General features: G+C 43.5%; 1 pseudogene; it reads left to right on the forward strand.

The window, feature by feature from the left end:
• Nucleotides 1-5,343: 5,343 nt before the first annotated feature.
• LOC136474651 (putative transcription factor bHLH086) lies at nucleotides 5,344-6,838 on the forward strand (annotated as a pseudogene).
• The last annotated feature ends 555 nt before the right edge of the window (nucleotides 6,839-7,393 follow it).

Raw genomic sequence — 7,393 nt, forward strand, 5'->3', positions numbered from 1 at the left:
AGCGAGCTGCACGCTTAGTTTTATGTCTGCTGCTGGTCGGTTCATTTCTCCCTGATTCTTCCCAGCTGGTCATTGCTGCATCCGCCATTGTTGCAGTGGAATCCTAGAGATGGATCGATGGACGAGGGTGGAGGGAGCACTTGCACTTGCGCGTGCATGCAGGACAGGACAGGCCAGGAATAAGATCACGTCAACTCCCAAGTTGGCCAGGAAGGTAAACCAAGTTGCCTTCATTAATGAACTCCACATGACTGGATTAATTGATCGAGCAGCCTTGGCTGGCACGGGCGCCATTAATGCCGTAATCTTGCCGCATTAATTGCCTATCCTCCCACATATGAATCAGTAAAAAACTCTAGATTTAGCAGTAACAGCGTTTTCACTGGTATAATAGCAGACTTAACCAACTGGAGTGACTAAGCAAAAGAATCAGTACTCAGTAGTTGCACTTGCCCGAACTATACACACAGTCCTCAACCAGCTACGGTTAAGTAGCTTATGTTTTGTTTTTATCTTGTACTCCTCCGTTTCAAAATAAGTGTGTACTCGTTTATTGAGAAGTTGAACTTTTAAAATTTGATTAGATATATACAATAAATATTAATATTTATGTCGTGTAATAAATATCATTAGATTGATCTTGAAATATATACCGTACTTTCATAATAAACTTATTTGGAGATAAAAATATTGATACTATTTTCTATGAACCTAGTTAAACTTTAAAAAATTGTCTACTCGAGAAAGGAGATGTGTTTATTTTAAGACGAAGGGAGTAATTTGATGAATTATACTACTTATCAGCTCATACTGCAGGACATTATGTTTTGTATCTCGTAACTTGATGAATTATACTACTTATTATTAGTTCATACATGCATTACATACTTGATTGTTTTTCATCCTTTTTCAGAGATTCCAAAGTAGTTTCTAGGTTATGAATTTGGGAGAACCTCTACCAAATAGTAAATTATAAAAAGTGGTTCTATGTTGATTCTATAAAGTAATTCTCTAAAATTAACTAGTTAGTGTTTAGGGGCTGAACTAGCTTCTCTGGATTTACTTCCAGCATAAAATCAATTCTTATCCTAGAGGATCACACTCAACCATAGAATCACTTATCTTAGGAAAATCACTTCGCACAAACAATCAAGACAGGAGGAGCTCTACAAATAGACCCTTAGGGATCGACTATGGTTAATGGTAGCAGTATATCTATATCCATCAGTGTGTGTGTGTGTGTGGAGGGGCGTGTCGTGTTGTCCACTACAAAATCATGTGGTGGCTCATGTTTGATGCCAGTATATACCAGCCTCCAATGTGGCATCGTCGCGCCCCCACTACTACCCCCCAAAAGATATTCACCATAGTATAACACTTAAGTTGATGTAAAATGATAAACTCACAATTTGAAAAATATGTAATTGTTAAAGGTCTACCAATTGATGTAGGTGGTTCCTCCTTTGGTTTGATTAAACAGAATGATCCTCCATCTAGGCTTATACATAACCTCATGTTTCAATCATTATATATGGGTGAGGATAGTTTCGTATATATGATAAGATGCCATGAAGCAGTGCCGGATCCAGGTACAAGCTGTGGTGCCACTTGGCCCCACAAATTTTTTCCCCAAATGTACATTTTGCCCTTTCGTAAAATTTATAATTATATATATACTAATTGTGCTAATTGATTTAAAATCAACAAGCTTAGCCCCATTTGGTTTTGAATCCTGAATCCACCACTGCCATGAAGAGTAGATGAAGACAAAAGTAAAACAAACAAAGATCAGATAGTCTGATGCTTGAAGAAATATCCTGAGAGGAGTATTGCACGGTAGAGTGCAATAATAGCAAAGGAAGACAACGAGAATGCACTAGAGTATGAGTCCATAGAAGGACCAAATTTATCAATACAAGGCCATTATCACGTTGTCAGAGTGAATAGTACAATATTAGGCCTTCGATGAGAGGGTATGAGGAGGTGTTTCGCTATATAACCACCCTTGTAATCCCTGGTAGAAACCTATTTGGAGGATGATGTAGTTGATCCTTGTGTGTCTCACCGGTTATGTTGTTGAGCCTCTTTGTGTGGAGCAGTGATGGAAACTTGTTTGGACGAGGAGGATACCATTCTTTTCTAGAGAAGTTCTGTAGTGAAGACTATGTCAAGTTATTTGGATGGTAGGTTGACATGAGACTTGCCTTTGTGTGGCAAGTTGCTTATCTAGCTTGGTGGGAGACTTCATGGCGAACTCATTATCTTGATTGGGGAGAAGATTGGTGACCATACACATACCTTTTTGTGAAGCTCCAAGATGGACTAGGGTTGGTGTGTTTGCCCGCTGGTACTACAAGATAGATGATACATCTATGTGCCAAGAGCTTATGCATCTCTTGTTCTTCACCTCACTTCGTATTTACACTTCTCCAATGTGTGCCTTTATCTTTCATGAAGTAGCTTTAGTTATTTTCTTAGAGCTTGATAGGCTAGTTGATAGGATGTGCTCTAGGTTGCAAAATTTGCTTTGTGCATGGATAAAAATGATACAAAAGCCTAGTTGCACATCTAAATAACACGGTTTAGGTTTACCTTGAAGTCAAGTTTTAGATCGAAGTAAAGTTTTAGTGGGAACCTAGGTTAGTTTTAAGTCATCACACCACCCTCTCCACTCTTGGGTCACACAGGCATCTAGTCTCCTTTCACTTTAGTATCCATTCACTTGATAACTATGTAGATGACAAAGAGCAGTTACAATGATTTTGTAGGAAAGAGCATGGGTTTCCTTCACCTGACTACTACTATTTGAAATTCAAAGTACTAAAACACAACGAGGATGTGAATTTAATGATATGAATTTCTCACGTCACATGCATTTGTCATGGCTGGTGACGTGAATTTTGTTGCATAGTGTGATTTCAGTATACTATGATGATTCCTATTTAATTCTTGCTCTCTTTTGTAGGACTGTTGGTGGAACAACAAGATACTTCCCATTTTATGTTAAGCAAAGTTATATGCTTTGTCATGATGTGACTTGGGTACACAATGGTTAGTATAGAATTGGCAAGGGTTTATGAAGGCAATATCAAGCTTTTTCATGCATGAGTAATTTCTCTATTTATGGAATTCCATTAGATTTGCCCTTCGTTGCTGTAGGTAGTGTCTTTATGCATGCAATTATTCATATGGAAACTATATGTGTATTTGGGATTGTTGATGTCAACCATGAAGACTAGCTGACTTAGGAATGAACTATTTCATAGTCTTATGACTTGTGTATATGCTCGCAAACATGGATATTTGAATAAGTATGTAATGTGAAAACTATATATGTGTGATTATAGATGCTAATGTGAATTGTAATATATATGTTTATATGTCGATGTGTATGCAATGCTGTTGTATTTTGTTGTTTGTGGGGAAGATGATGACGTGCGAATCCTAGCTTTGCTCTAGGGTTATGTTAAGTCACTAGTGACGGTGTCATGTAAATTGTCACTTATGACTTCTTTAGTGATTTGTCATGTATCTTCCTATGCAATATGTGACACACTTCAATGATAGGTGACCATTGAGGTCCATCACTAAAGTGTGCCATTAGTGATGGGTCGACACTCGCCATTTTGGACTTGACATTGATATAGGCGCATATGACTGATGGACATGGTACTAGTTAGTATTGACAGTAATCTCCTATCTCTATTCGACTCTTTTCCATGTAGGAGTAACATAAAAGCACCAGTAATTGCACTTGCCCCGACTAGACATGCTACCCACCACCTTTAAGCAACAGTTTCATACGTTGGATGCATAAACATAGACATGTGTCATAAATCCATGGTGGGTGTTCATGGTTTTTTGATAAGGACCGTCCCCATACAATTTTCCCTACTCAAGCTTCACTGCTTCAGTTACTGTATACTCGTATGGCATGATTGAGGGTCCGTTTGGCTTGCCAGAATCGTTCCAATTCCACTGCAAAACACAAGAATATGTGCCAAACGAAGATACGCCGTAGCATTTTCATCCAAAAATCAGGAGAAACAGTTCCCCTTTTTACACTACGCATGTGAAACGGTCTACTAGCAGTTTCGTTTGATTCTATTTCTTGTCTTTGCTTTGCACTAGCAATCGAAATTTTTCACTTATTCCTTTTAAGTGCAACAAATTGAAATAATTTGTATTCAAGTTTATCTTTATCCATAAAACATATGTTTTTTGGAACATAACTTTTATTTATATGATTTATATAAAATATTGATTTCTTTAGGAATTATAATTTATCCCTTCATATATGTGCCAGGAAGTTTCTTTTGAAGGGTCTACTCTCCGAAAATGCTCCGTCCCTTGTTCGTTTGTCGTTGAGGATTCATTGCTCGTTTTGTGGTTATTAGTCACGTAGCCAGCATAATTTCTAGAATAGGCCTGCGGGCGGGAGAGCTTTGTATGTTCAATCTGCTCGCAGCACCCTCTCCTTCGGCGAACTTGCGATCGCAGTCTATAACTGAATGCTCAACTGAGGTCATGTACAACAACCTTAATTTACCACACAAGCCTGGGCTGGGCCTACCCCATACCTAACGGGCAAATGGTTTTATAAAATGATTATGATTAATCATAGAAACATATCTTGGGAGAATCTAAATTAGAAATGTTTACGCACCCTCTATATGAGTACTACTGAAGTCGGATGTAAGAGAGGTTTGAAACGATGTCATGTGCGAATTAAACCAACACTTTTTTTAACGCCAAACCAAAACAGAGTCAGATGGGGATCGATCATATTCGCTTAACTTTACTGTGAATCAGTGCGTGCGCTTGCCCTATAGCAAGCCATGATCGAGGAGATTGATCGAGCTCACACTCAACACGTCGACGTGCATGCACGCCTGTATAGCTACTCTTGACTCGCATTAAGGGAGCTTCTAGTTGCTCTCAGATCAGAGAAGGGGAAGGGAACACTATCAACGGCATTTAATGACACGCATGGATGCTGCATTAATTGTACTTAAAAATAGAGCAGTGGAGCATCGTGTTTCTAATCTTACAGACAAGCTAAGAACAGGCAGCTGAAGAACAGCAGGGAATTGCCCCCGGCGTCGGCCAGGAATTAACAGTATCCGAAGCACATTGTCCCGCTACTTTAATCCCGAGTTAGGCACTTAACAGTATCCCTAATCTGATCTGCACACCTCGACCGCCTAACTAACTTCCTCGCGCATTTAATGCAGCTGTGCAAATCCTGCTTGGCCCCATGTGCACTGCGTCACCATTCGCGTACATAAGCCACACACCATGGCGCCAACCAAACACACACTCCTCCAGAACGAACGCACGAGCCGTCTGTTCTCTGTTGGCGCGCAGGGGAGTACACAGCTCGTAGTGCAGAGTAGCCACTTTCTTCGTCTCCAACTAAGTAACTAGCTAGCAGAGGTCATCGATCGTGATCGATCGATCATGGCGTTGGTGAGGGAGCACGGTGGGTACGGTGGCTTCGACAGCGCCGAGGCGGCGGCCTTCGACGCGCTCGGCTACGGCTACGGCCACGGCGCGCTGCTGGGCTTTGACGCGTCGGCGGCGCTGTTCGGGGAAGGGGCATCCGCTTATGTGTCGGACGGCGGGGACGCCTGGACGGGCGCCGGGGCGTCGACCGTTCTGGCGTTCAACCGCGCCACAGGCAGCAGCGGCGGCGGCTGTGGTTGAGGACGAGGAGGAGGAGAGCGACGCGTGGATCGACGCCATAGACCAGAGCTACGGCGCTCGCGCCGCCGCGGTGCCAGAGGCGCGCCACGCGCTGACGGCCTCCGTGGGTTTTGACGCCTCCACAGGGTGCTTCACCCTGACGGAGAGGGCGTCGTCGTCCGGCGGAGCGGGGCGCCAGTTCGGGCTGCTGTTCCCGAGCGCGTCGTCGGGCGGGGGCGGCACGCCCGAGCGCACGACGGCGCCGGTGCGCGCCCCGCAGAAACGGACCTACGTGGTACGTGCCGCGCCAACACAATTCGCTCTGGAGTCTGGACTGGACATGTCGACTCACCCAGAATTTGTAACGACTGCGTGCAGAGTGCGGAGCCGCAGGCCGTGAGCCCCAAGAAGCACTGCAGGCGCGGGCAGGAAGGCGAGCAAGGCCAAGTCGGCGTCCACAACCCCAACCAAGGACCCCCAGGGCCTCGCGGCCAAGGTAAGTTTTGTTTGGTGTCCATCGAGGCGCTTCAATTCTTTGCATTCTGTTCCGGTGATCTGAGACCGTTCTTGCTGCAGAATCGGCGCGAGCGGATCAGCGAGCGGCTGCGGACGCTGCAGGAGCTGGTGCCCAACGGCACCAAGGTCGACCTGGTCACCATGCTCGAGAAGGCCATCAGCTACGTCAAGTTCCTCCAGTTGCAAGTCAAGGTACCACATCCACATCCACATTCACATGCATGCATACTGTATGAGCAATTTAGATGGCGCATTAACTAGTACTACTTGAATTGATTGACCAATTGCAGGTTCTTGCAACAGACGAATTCTGGCCGGCGCAGGGAGGGAAGGCGCCGGAGATCTCCCAAGTGAGGGAGGCGCTCGACGCCATCTTGTCGTCGGCGTCGCAGAGGGGGCAGCTGAATTAGCTACAAGAGAACACATAGCTCTGGATCAAACGCATAATGACTCGAAAGAATTTTCTGGAATAACGAACCACCTCGTTCGAAGATAAATAAGGAGGCAAATCAATATATTAGTGCTACTATACTAGCTTCGATCTTCTCTTCCCAACTGATCATTAGCATTACACTACCTATTTTTAGGGGAAACATACTAGCATGAACTTCATGTGTACAAGAGGCGCTTAACATTCAGTGAATCATACCTCTGTGTTCTCACCCTTCCTTTATGTCGTTATACAATGCCAACATGTGCCATAGTTTTTGTGCCAAATCTGTCCGGAAATTTGTATCACATTTCTTCCTGTTGATACCAGAAAATGTGCCACCATCGAGATTGAGCAATGCTAATAAGTTCCTGGCATCAAAGGTATGGAAAATAAGGCCTAACACTCGAATACAATTGCTATAACCTCATAACAAATAGTCACTAAGGCTTTAGACCGTTTGGCGGTGATTCTGCAGTTTCTCTTGAGAATCAGAAACGTTTCTGGTTGCCAAACGGGGTTATGGTTTCCTTTCTTGGTTCAAAATGTAAATGGCCAAGGCCTATTTGTCATTGCGGGAAAGTTGTTTCACCAAAATCAGTATTACAAAACAACATGAAAGTCGTTTGAAGACGAGCTTTGTCAATGGCCTCGGGTTTCTCATGATGTTAGAGCATTCACTTGATCACTTCAGACCTCAAAGTGAGAGAGACAATGATACAAAAGCAATCCAACCTTGAATGCACTGCAATTCTAGAAAAT

This window comes from Miscanthus floridulus, chromosome 8 (genome assembly GCF_019320115.1).
Source record: "Miscanthus floridulus cultivar M001 chromosome 8, ASM1932011v1, whole genome shotgun sequence".
In the NCBI taxonomy this organism is placed as follows: domain Eukaryota; kingdom Viridiplantae; phylum Streptophyta; class Magnoliopsida; order Poales; family Poaceae; genus Miscanthus; species Miscanthus floridulus.